Consider the following 13,630-nt stretch of genomic DNA (forward strand, 5'->3'; position numbering starts at 1 on the left):
CCCACAGAGAAAGGGAGCAATGAGTGGGATGGACATGCTGAGAGAGGAGTTTGGATTGGTCTTCCATATAGAAGACTTCTTGTCTATTTGAGCTGGTCAGTCTGTGTTGGTAATCCTGTCGAACGTGTTTAAAAAAAATATTGTGGCGCTGCATAAGTGTTGCTCTCCACTTTCTGGAAGATTGATTTTTGAAATCAGTGGAATTAGAGTAAGATAGCTAAAGAGATGGAAAAAACACTTGTCTCCGGATTACATCATCAAACTAAGGGCAACCGTGGCATGGCATCCGTGACAGGGAGATGCGTCCATCATGCATAATGATGTATACGGATAAGATAGTCTAGCTAGCTACATTTTCAGATATTACACATTTCTAATTTTGACAGAAAGTGGTTTAATTTCAAGCTAAAGTGTACTGTTAGCTAGCTAGCTAACGTTAATTGACTGTCTCCCTAACTAACGTTACATGTATGACATTATTATTTGTATCCCAGAACCGGTTGCTTTGCAAGTTAGAGCTTAACGTTAGCTTGCTAACATTGAACCTGGTTGTTTAGCACCCAGCAGATTCATGCAGGGTAGTAACAACATGATTTGGCACTATCGTCATTGTTGTTTAGCTGGCTGGCTCATTAGCTAAAGTTACGTGACTTGTGTGATCTTACTCGTGTGATCTTAAAGTGTACTGTTAGTTAGCTAGCTAAAGTTAGCTGGCTGGCTCCCTAACTAACGTAACGTGTATGACGTTATTATTCATATCCCAGAGCCGTTTGCTTTGCTAGTTAGAGCCTAATGTTAGCTAGCTAACATTGAACCTGGTTGGTTAGCTCCCCGCATATTCATGTAGGGTAGTAACGACATGATTTGGCACTATGCTCATTGTTGTTTAACTAGCTAACGTTAGCTGGCTGGCTCGTTAGCTAACGTTACGTGACGTGCATGATCTTACACATTGTTTACCTAGCTAGGTTCATTGTTTACCTAGATTGGAGATTATATTGTTTTCAAATAACTGAAAGTGAGCGGTTGTAATCAGAACAAATGGGAAAAGTCTATTGTCCTGCCCATCCTAGAAACATTGTTTGCAGAATTCACAGCCTGCTACATTTGTTTTCGTAACCTTTTTTTAGAGGGGCCAATTGTGCATCTCCTCATGGGTCTCCCGGTCGCGGCCGGCACAGGTATTGAGCCATTATCTGTAGCAACGCAGTTTGTACTGAGATGCAGTGTCTTAGACCACTGCGCCACTCAGGAGGCCCATCCACAATGTTTTTAGAATGCTGATCAATTGCCTTGCACGAAGTATGAAAATAATAAAATACTACTTAAACAGGACTCTTAAAGAATTTCAGGTTGCGAGTGCATACAAATTCCAACAGTTGGATATCCTAACTCTGGCTGTATTCCAAAAGGAATTACAAATCACTTTGCAAACTAACATAATGTGTTGCTCACTGTTGCCCCTATTGTCCAGTTTCCACGTCATCTTCTGACTTCCTCAGACATGGATGGACGTCGAATACTGACTTGTATCACGGGTGACCTGGCTGCCCCTAAATATTTTGTATTTCCTATTCACCCTCTGAATGGCACACATACACAATCAATGTCTCAATTGTCTCAAGGCCTTCTATAACCTGTCTCCTACCATTCGTCTACACTGACTGAAGTAGATTTAACATCTATGGGCTAGGTCGGACGCTTGCGTCCCACCTACGTAACAGCCACTGGCAGCCTGTGGCGCGATTTTCAAAACCTTAAAAATCCTATTACTTCAATTTCTCAAACATATGACTATTTTACAGCTATTTAAAGACAAGACTCTCGTTAATCTAACCACACTGTCCGATTTCAAAAAGGCTTTACAACGAAAGCAAAACATTAGATTATGTCAGCAGAGTACCAAGCCAGAAATAATCAGACACCCATTTTTCAAGCCAGCATATAATGTCACCAAAACCCAGAAGACAGCTAAATGCAGCACTCACCTTTGATGATCTTCATCAGATGACAACCCTAGGACATTATGTTATACAATACATGCATGTTTTGTTCAATCAAGTTCATATTTATATCAAAAACCAGCTTTTTACATTAGCATGTGACGTTCAGAACTAGCATACCCCCCGCAAACTTCCGGGGAATTCGCTAACATTTTACTAAATTACTCACGATAAACGTTCACAAAAAGCATAACAATTATTTTAAGAATTATAGATACAGACCTCCTCTATGCACTCGATATGTCCGATTTTAAAATAGCTTTTTGGTGAAAGCACATTTTGCAATATTCTAAGTACATAGCCCAGGCATCACGGGCTCGCTATTTAGACACCCGGCAAGTTTAGCACTCACCATAATCATATTTACTATTATAAAAGTTTGATTACCTTTTGTTGTCTTTGTCAGAATGCACACCCAGGACTGCTACTTCAATAACAAATGTTGGTTTGGTCCAAAATAATCCATCGTTATATCCGAATAGCGGCATTTTGTTCGTGCGTTCCAGACACTATCCGAAATAGTAAAGAAGTGTCGCGTGCATGGCGCAATTCGTGACAATAAAATTCTAAATATTCCATTACCGTACTTCGAAGCATGTCAACCGCTGTTTAAAATCAATTTTTACGCCATTTTTCTCGTAGAAAAGCGATAATATTCCGACAGGGAATCTCCTTTTCGGCAAACAGAAGAAAAAATCCCAAAGGCGGGGGCGGTCGGGTCACGCGCATAAGCCCAGTGTCCCTTGATCGGCCACTTGAGAAAGGCGATAATGTGTTTCAGCCTGGGGCTGGAATGACGACATTCTGTTTTTTCCCGGGCTCTGAGCGCCTATGGACGACGTGGGAAGTGTCTCGTTAGAGCAGAGATCCTTAGTAAATGATAGAGATGGAAAAGAAGTTCAAGAAATGGTCAGACAGGCCACTTCCTGTAAAGGAATCTCTCAGGTTTTGACCTGCCATTTGAGTTCTGTTATACTCACAGACACCATTCAAACAGTTTTAGAAAATTTAGGGTGTTTTCTATCCATATGTAATAAGTATATGCATATTCTAGTTACTGGGTAGGAGTGGTAACCAGATTAAATCGGGTATGTTTTTTATCCAGCCGTGTCAATACTGCCCCCTAGCCCTAACAGGTTTTAACAAGTGACAATAAGGCATCATAGCTTTCACCTGGATTCACCTGGTTAGTCTATGTCATGGAAAGAGCAGGTGTTCTTAATGTTTTCTATGCTCAGTATAGACAACGTCCCAAACGCCATAGCACGTGGACAGCGTAGCCTTTTTGTCTTCTACTGAAACCAATACCAAACCAATCAGGTGGCTGTTCAACAAAACAAAGCTTCGGACTTCAGTGATTATGTGCTTCTGGTAAAGTGATACAGGCATAGGCACACTGCTTTCAAGTACACTGCTTAGCGATTTCGCCGCATCCTCGGAGCTCCAGTATCAAACATAGCATCACTAGTTTATTTCTGAGAGTGTAGCAAACACTAGCCAGTGTTAAAATAACTCTAAATGTGTTAGATTTAACACTTTAAAAAGTGTTCACCACGACCCCTATTACAAATCAACATGATCAAACCATCTGTTACTAACAGACAGACACACACCTGTTCTGCTGACACAGACAAAGGGAAGAATTTCAGTATAAAGGGAGAGAGAGTGCTGACTTCAAGTACGTCGAAGAGTACGTCGAAGAGTGGGAGGCGTTGTAAGGTGTTTACTGTGTTTGTCTGCCAAAATCAATCTATACATCAAAACCATTGCTGATGTTTCACTCTCCTTTTCATTGTTTTATCTATTCATCTCTTGTTTATCTCTAAGAGACCTTTGGCTTACACTGCCAGAAAAAAAGAAAAAAATGCTGACAAACAATTGTCGTACCAATTCAGTGCAGCAATTTCTTTATTTGTTTTGAACAAAAATTGCTGGCGAGAGCAGAGTTCCAAAGTACAGCTGCAGCAGTGCGTCTTGACCTCTGTGTCATTTGAAGTATTTAGGTTTTGACATGGGATGAACCAATCCACAACAGGACAACAGTATTAGGGGGTCTGTTCAGGAACATGCAACATTACAGAATGTTCAGATATACTGTACATTTACTGTGCAGAAAATATAGGATTTTCTGTTCTGTAGAAAAGGCAATAATTCCAGCTCTATACGTTGTATGTCTATCTGGAACATTATGATTGTTTCACCTTACTGAATACACCACCTTTCAATTGTCTCAGGAAGGTCAGGGAAGGCAGGGAGTGAGCATCATTAACCCTGGTCGGTCTGTCTTTTGTTTTCTCCTCCCAGTATATCTAAGCAGGCACAACTCCAGTGCATCAGCAAATAAACACTGGCTTATGTCAGTGTTTGACAAATGGCAATAACAGCTCACCTTTTATTTCATTGAAGTCTGACTTGAGTCACAAATTTGATGACTTGACTTGATATAAAGTAACTTGAGACTTGACATGGGTGCCTCAAGACTTTGACTTGAGACTGATGACTGGAAATTATCTGGCCATGCTTTGTAACATTTTGTCACTTATTTTGTGGCACAGAGTCTCCATGGATTACTCACACAGACAGAGACAGTAGCCACAACACTGTCCACGCAAAAAGCCTTATGAAGCAAAATTTGAAATTGTGTTTTTTACATTGGATAAAAGTAAAGACTCAGAAGCTAGTAAATGGTATATCATACACTACAGTTGAGAAACAATGGGAAAGTAATGCTGCTTTGAAATTTGATAAACTTGTAACCCCACTTTTGAGAAAATGGCCCTTGAAAGTGTTGGGGGCACCTACTGGAGAGCTTTTCTTATTCTACACCCATTCAGCATCGTTCACAGCCTCTAAGCCTTAGCCTCACCCATCCCTTTAAGGATTCACATATGAGACCATGTGCTAAACAGTGAGTACGGTAGTGTAGAACCAAAGATTTCAAGACAAAAGGCTGGTTTATACTATGTCTATTGACATGTCTGTTTACAGTTGTCACAGTGACATCATGAACATTATTTTGTCATCAAACTTGTCATTGTCGTTATGAAAAGTATAACCCCAAAAAACGACAGGCTGCATGACATCAGCAGCCTGGTGGTCCAAAGTAGCATAAATGGTGTATTTTAACACAAATAAACCAATCCGTTTGAAAATGAATTTAGTACATGTCAATTTAGCAAACCAGGCAACTAAAAACAACTTTGTAAATAAAGTTTTGGTTCGTTTCTAGCTTGTTAGCTGGCTAGCTAGTTCAATTAATTACAATATCATATAACTGACAATGTCTTAACCTTAGCTAACCTGTATTAATTAATACAGGAAAATAAACTCACAACAAGATCATTATTTCCAAGTTAATGGCGAGCTAATTACGGAAAATAATAATAATCCCAACTCATAATGTTACTACACTGCATCAATCTACAGGTACCTATAAAGCTAACAAACTAGGTAGGTGCAATGTTATCTAGCTAGCTAACATTAGCCTATAACTAGCAATGCAAATGGCTCTGAGATACGAAAAATATTACCATACAGATCATAACGTTAGCTAGCTAGCCAACAGTACACATTCACTTGCAATGAAATAAACTTTATGACAAAATTAGAAAAGTATCATATCTGAAAATGTAGGTGGCTAGACTCTCTTACCCATATACATTGATAAATGCTTCTCCCTCTCTGTCACGCTTGCAATGCTTGCCCGTAGTTTGTAGATGTAATCTGGCGACAGGTGTTTTATACAACAGCCTTCTGTGTTCTCTTTTTGACTCCGTCTGTATTTGCAATCAAACGCCTGAATTTGTTGTTCAAATTAATTATTACTTTGGAAAATACGTACCATAGCCACTCTACTTGCACTCACCAAAAACTCCTGCCAGTGGAGAGCGCTTCATTCTCTTGTTGATATGTTTGCTGTTGATTTCATACTTTAAATATATACTTTAACCACTTGGCTCCCCCCAGGACCAGACAATTACCCAATTGGCAATTACAACAAATAGACTGGTTCTACAATGTAAAAGTTAGACTTAATGTAACAACGACTCCTAATAGGAGGGGTGTGTGTAGGAATCAGGAGCAGGAGAGCAGATAAGTTCCAGTGTAACACAACGTTTAATCAGGCGGTCCAGAAGGCACAATACAAACACATGGGAATAACCGCACAAACGTAGTCGCCACCCACAGGGAATAAATTGCGCACACGGAGGAGAAACCTCGACTCCACAAACAAAAGTGCAATAGCACACTGTAAACATATACCGAGTAAATAAACGAAATCCCCTGGTGCAGGCACGCACCCCTTACAAGCAAATACACAACAAATAATCCCGCACAAAGCCTAGCCTGCAGCGGGGTGTATATAAACCCACCGAAATCAACTAACCTGAACACAGGTGTAAAAAAACAGACAGACACAAACAAAAAGGAAAATGGGATCGGTGGCAGCTAGTAGGTCGGCGACGACGACCGCTGAGCCCCGCCGAACAGGGAGAGGAGCCACCTTCGGTGGAAGTCGTGACACTTAATGATTATTCATGATATTTCATCACCATTCATACAAGGAACAATCACTGTCTTGTACTGAATCCGAAGCGTGGTGTGCAGGCCGCTATGCTTACCAGGGCACGCTCATTCCTGTTACGCACAATGACAGAGGTATTATGGACCCAGACACACAGAACACCGGGAAATATGATCAATTGAAATAATACATTAAATTAAATAAACAGAACATCTACCTAATAAGCCTTGCAAACCTTCATGTGCACAATAAACATTGTGCCCACTCAGATGTAAGAAATGTTATATGTACCTGTTAGACAGATTCAATTTGGTATGTACAGTACCAGTACAAAGTTTGGAAACAAAGTTTGTAAATGTATTATTTAATTCCAAGTTTTTTCTTTATTTGTACTATTTTCTACATTGTAGAATAATAGTGAAGACCTCAAAAATATGAAATAACACATATGGAATCATGTAGTAACCAAAAAAAGTGTTCAAAATATATTTTGGATTTTAGATTCTTCAAAGTAGCCACCCTTTTCCTTGATGACAGCTTTGCACACTCTTGGTATTCTCTCAACCAGCTTCATGAGGTAGTCATCTGTAATGCATTTAAATTAACAGGTTTGCCTTTCCTTCTTAATGCGTTTGAGCCAGTCAGTTGTGTTGTGACAAGGTAGGGGTGGTATAAGATAGTCCTATTTGGTAAAAGACCAATCCCATATTATGGCAAGAACAGCTCAAATAAGCAAAGAGGAACGACAGTCCATAATTACTTTAAGACATAAAGGTCAGTCAATCTGGAACATTTCAAGAACTTTGAAGAGCAGTTGCAAAAACAATCAAGCTCTACAGTATGATGAGACTGGCTCTCATGAGGACCATGTAACGCCCTGGCCATAGAGAGGGGTTTTTTGTTCTTTATTTTGGTTAGGCCAGGGTGTTACATTGGGTGGGCGTTCTATGCTCATTTTCTATGTTGTCTGTTTCATTGATTTTGGCCGTGTGGCTTCCAATCAGGCACAGCTGTTGGTTGTTGCTGATTGGGAGTCACACATAAGTGCCTGTTTTTCCGTTGGGGTTTTGTGGGTAATTGTTTCTGTTAGATTATTTCCTAACAGGACTGTTTTGCTGTCGTGTTTTTGTTCAGTTTTGTATAGTGTTCTTACGTTAATTAAAATCATGATGAACACTAACTCCGCTGCGCCTTGGTCTACTCTCTCTCCCGACAGCCATTACAGAATTACCCACCAAAAATGGACCAAGCAGCGGAGGAAGGAGCAGCGCAAGGAGAAGAACCAGGAGAGGAGCTATCTGGAATCGTGGACTTGGGAGGAAATCCTGGACGGTAAAGGACCATGGGCTCAAGCTGGGGATTATCGTTGCCCACAGTGGGAGATCGAGGCGGCGAGAGCTGAGAGGCGCTGGTATGAGGAAAGGGAGCGCAGCAGACACGAGAGGCAGCCCCAAAACATTTTTTTGGGGGGGCACACGGGGAGATTGGTGGAGTCAGGCGGTAGACCTGAGCCAACTCCCCGTGCTTACAGGAGGCAGCGCAGTACTGGTCAGACACCGTGTTATGCGGTAAAGCGCACGGTGTCCCCAGTACGCGTTCATAGCCCGGTGCGCTATAGGCCAGCCCCCCGCAAGTGCCATCTGAGTGCAGGCATCGAGCCAGGACGGGTTGTACCAGCTCAGCGCGTCTGGTCTCCGGTGCGCCTTTTCGGTCCAGGTTATCCTGCACTGTCTCTGCGCACTGTGTCTCCAGAGCGCTGGGAGGGCCCAGTTCGCCCAATGCCTGTGCTCCGCCCGTGCCGGGCCAAAGTGGGCATTCAGCCTGGAGTGTGGGTAAGGAGCCTACGTACCAGAACTCCAGTGCTCCCCCACAGCCCGGTTTATCCTGTGCCTCCTCCTCGGACCAGGCCTCCAGTGGGTCTCCCCATCCTGGTTAAGCCTGTGCCTCCTCCACGGACCAGGCCTCCAGTGGGTCTCCCCATCCTGGTCTCTCCTGTGCCGCCTCCACGGACCAGGCCTCCAGTCGGTCCCCCCATCCTGGTCAGTCCTGTGCCTCCTCCTAGGACCAGGCCTCCAGTGGGTCTCGCCAGTCCGGAGCCGCCAGAGCCGCCCGCCAGTCCGGAGCCGCCAGAGCCGCCCGCCAGTCCGGAGCCGCCATCGCCGCCCGCCAGTCCTCCGGCGCGGCCAGGGGCGCTACCTAAGTGGGCAACGCCGAGGGTGGAGCGGAGGCCACGTCCCGCACCTGAGCTGCCGCCGTAAGAAGGCCCACCCAGACCCTCCCCTTCAGAGTCAGGTTTTGCGGCCGGAGTCCGCACCTTGGGGGGGGGGGTTTACTGTAACGCCCTGGCCATAGAGAGGGTTTTTTTATTTTGGTTAGGCCAGGGTGTTACATTGGGTGGGTGTTCTATGCTCATTTTCTATGTTGTCTGTTTCATTGATTTTGGCCGTGTGGCTTCCAATCAGGCACAGCTGTTGTTGGTTGTTGCTGCTGATTGGGAGTCACACTTAAGTGCCTGTTTTTCCGTTGGGGTTTTGTGGGTAATTGTTTCTGTAAGATTATTTCCTAACAGGACTGTTTTGCTGTCGTGTTTTTGTTCAGTTTTGTATAGTGTTCTTACGTTAACCTGTTATGGCTAGGGGGCAGTATTTTCACGGCCGGATAAAAAAATGTACCCAATATAATCTGATTATTACTCCTGCCCAGAAACTAGAATATGCATATAATTATTAGCTTTGGATAGAAAACACTCCAACGTTTCTAAAAGTGTTTGAATGGTGTCTGTGAGTATAACAGAACTCATTTGGCAGGCCAAAACCTGAGAAGATTCCAAACAGGAAGTACCCTGTCTGACCATTTCTTGGCCTTCTTGATAATCTCTATCCAATACAGGGGATCTCTGCTGTTACGTGACACTTCCTACGGCTCCCATGGGCTCTCAGAAGGCGGCAAAAAGCTGAATGATATCGAGGCAGCCCCTGGCTGAAAAACATTAGTGCGTTTGGATAGTGGCCAGTCACAGTACTATGAGACTCAGGCTCGTGCACGAGGGGATCCCATGCTTTTATTTTCTCTCTCTTTTGTACGTAAACACGCTTTCCTGGTCGGAATATTATCTATTTTTTACGAGAAAAATGGCATAAAAATTGATTGTAAACAGCGGTTGACATGCTTCGAAGTACGGTAATGGAATATTTAGACATTTTTTGTCACAAAATGCGTCGTGCGCATGACCCTTATTTACACTTCGGATAGTGTCTTGAACGCACGAACAAAACGCCGCTATTTGGATATAACTATGGATATAACTATGGATTAAACCAACATTTGTTATTGAAGTAGCAGTCCTGGGAGTGCATTCTGACGAAGAACACCAAAGGTAATCAAACTTTTCTAATAGTAAATCGGAGTTTGGTCAGGGCTAAACTTGGTGGGTGTCTAAACAGCTAGCCGTGATGGCTGCGCTATCTACTCAGAATATTGCAAAATGTGCTTTCACCGAAAAGCTATTTTAAAATCGGACACCTCGATTGCACAAAGGAGTTCTGTATCTATAATTCTTAAAATAATTGTTGTGTTTTTTGTGAACGTTTATCGTGAGTAATTTAGTAAATTCACCGGAGGTTTGCGGGGGGTATGCTAGTTCTGAACGTCACATGCTAATGTAAAAAGCTGTTTTTTGATATAAATATGAACTTGATTGAACAAAACATGCATGTATTGTATAACATAATGTCCTAGGTGTGTCATCTGATGAAGATCATCAAAGGTTAGTGCTGCATTTAGCTGTGGTTTTGTTTTTTGTGACATTATATGCTACCTTGAAAAATGGGTGTCTGATTATTTCTGGCTGGGTACTCTGCTGACATAATCTAATGTTTTTATTTCGCTGTAAAGCCTTTTTGAAATCAGACAGTGTGGTTAGATAAAGGAGAGTCTTATCTTTAAAATGCTGTAAAATAGTCATATGTTTGAAAAATTGAATTTTTTGTATTTTTGAGGAATTTGTAATTCGCGCCACACCTATCATTGGATATTGGAGCAGGTGTTCCGCTAGCGGAACGTCTAGATGTAAGAGGTTAACCTCTCTAGGGTCTGCGGGACGAAATCGTCCCATCTACTCAACAGCCAGTTGAATCCCGTGGCGCGTTATTCAAATACATTAGAAATGCTATTACTTCAATTTCTCAAACATATGACTATTTTACACCATTTTAAAGACAAGAGTCTCGTTAATTTAACCACACTGTCCGATTTCAAAAAGGCTTTACAACGAAAGCAAAACATTAGATTATGTCAGCAGAGTACCCAGCCAGAAATAATCAGACACCCATTTTTCAAGCTAGCATATAATGTCACAAAAAACAAAACCACAGCTAAATGCAGCACTAACCTTTGATGATCTTCATCAGATGACACTCCTAGGACATTATGTTATACAATACATGCATGTTTTGTTCAATCAAGTTCATATTTATATCAAAAAACAGCTTTTCACATTAGCATGTGACGTTCAGAACTAGCATTCCCACCGAACACTTCCGGTGAATTTACTAAATTACTCACGATAAACGTTCACAAAAAATATAACAATTATTTTAAGAATTATAGATACAGAACTCCTTTATGCAAACGAGGTGTCCGATTTTAAAATAGCTTTTTGGTGAAAGCACATTTTGCAATATTCTGAGTAGATAGCCCGGCCATCATGGCTAGCTATTTTGACACCCACCAAGTTTGGTACTCACCAAACTCAGATTTACTATAAGAAAAATTGGATTACCTTTGCTGTTCTTCGTCAGAATGCACTCCCAGGACTTCTACTTCAATAACAAATGTTGGTTTGGTTCCAAATAATCCATAGTTATATCCAAATAGCGGCATTTTGTTCGTGCGTTCAAGACACTATCCGAAGGGTAGTGTACCGTACTTCGAAGCATGTCAAACGGGACGGACATCCAGCGAAAAATCCTATCCCCATTAGCATAACAAAATTTAATTTTTATTTTTTTTCAAATATAGTACTATGTTATATCGTTTTATAGATACACCTCTCCTGAATCGAACCACGTTGTCCGATTTCAAAAAGGCTTTACAGCAAAAGCAAAACTTTACATTATGTTAGAGGAGTATATCGTAAAAGTAGCCACAGCTATTTTCCGACCAACCACATGCATCACAAATAACCAAAAAACAGCTAAATGCAGCAGTAACCTTTGACAATCTTCATCAGATGACACCCTTAGGACATCATGTTACACAATACATGCATTCTTTTGTTCGATAAAGTTCATATTTATATATAAAAACAGCATTTTACATCGGCGCGTAATGTTGACTAACTATTTTCCCTCAAATGCATCCGGTGAAACAGCGCTACAATTTACTAAATTACTATTCGAAAACATTTTTAAAATGTAATATTGTCATTCTAAGATTTATAGATGAATATCTCTTGAAAGCACCTGTAATGCCAGATTTAACCTCTTGGGGCTATGTGGGACGCTAGCGTGGTGCACCCTATCAACAGCAGGTGCATTTCAAGAGCGGCAAATTTGAAACCAAATAAATGTCAAAATTCAAATTTTTCAAACATACAACTATCTTACACCCTTTGAAAGATAAACATCTCCTTAATCTAACCACGTTGTCCGATTTCAAAAAGGTTTTACGGCGAAAGCATAAAGTTAGATTATGTTAGGAGAGTACATTGACAATAGCTGTGTGTAATGTTTTGTCAATTCAAAGACAGGCGTCACCAAAACCATAAAACCAGCTAAAATGATGCACTAACCTTTGACAATCTCCATCAGATGACACTCCTAGGACATTATGTTAGACAATGCATGCATTTTTTGTTCTATCAAGTTCATATTTATATACAAAAACAGCGTTTTACTATGGCGTTGATGTTCAGGAAATCGTTTCCCTTCAATAACCGGCAGTCAAGTCAGCACCACAAATTAAATAATTAAAATTAGAAAACATTGGTAAAATATTATATTGTCATTTAAAGAATTATAGATTTACATCTCTTGAACGCAATCGACTTGCCAGATTTAAAAATAACCTTACTGGGAAATCACACTTTGCAATAATCTGAGCACTGCGCCCAGAAAAATACGCTTTGCGATACAGACAAACGGCCATGTTGGAGAGATCTAAAATCGAAAATATGTAAATAATCCATTACCTTTGATTCTCTTCATCAGATGTCACTTCCAGGAATCCCAGGTCCATAACGAATGTAGTTTTGTTCAAAAAAGCTCATCATTCATGTCCAAAAAGCTCCGTGTTGTTAGCACATGATCTAAGCCCGCCGGACTTCACTTCATGAACGAGGGGAAAAAATATATTTACGTTCGTTCAAACATGTCAAACGTTGTATAGCATAAATCATTAGTGCCTTTTTTAACCAGAACATGAATAATATTCAAGGTGGACGAATGCATTCTCTTTTAAAACGTATTGGAACGAGGGTACCCAACATGACCTCGCGCCAGAGTCTAATCGGCCATCACCGTTCCAAGGCTCTTGTTCGGTCAGATCTCATAGTAGAAGACTCAAAACACTTTGTAAAGGCTGGTGACATCTAGTGGAAGCAATAGGAAGTGCCAAAACATTAATCAGCCCCTGTGTGTTTCAATGGCATAGGCTTAAAGGTAATTCAACACATCAGGTATCCACTTCCTGTCAGAAAATGTCTCAGGGTTTTGCCTGCCTAATGAGTTCTGTTATACTCACAGACACCATTCAAACAGTTTTAGAAACTGTAGGGTGTTTTCTATCCATATATAATAAGTATATGCATATTCTAGTTACTGGGTAGGATTAGTAACCAGATTAAATCGGGTACGTTTTTTTTATCCAGCCGTGAAAATACTGCCCCCTAGCCCCAACAGGTTAAAAATAACTTTACTGGGTAATCACACTTTGCGATAAAAGGGGATGCGATACTCAGAAAAATAGGCTACCGTTACAGGTCAGCGCCATCTTGGAACAATCGCATATCAAATCTAGTCTTGTATACTATTGTCAATAATCCCTTACCTTTGATTAACTTCATCAGAAAACACTTCTAGGAATCCCAGGTCCACAACAAATG

Source organism: Salmo salar, chromosome ssa18 (genome assembly GCF_905237065.1).
Source record: "Salmo salar chromosome ssa18, Ssal_v3.1, whole genome shotgun sequence".
NCBI lineage: Eukaryota > Metazoa > Chordata > Actinopteri > Salmoniformes > Salmonidae > Salmo > Salmo salar.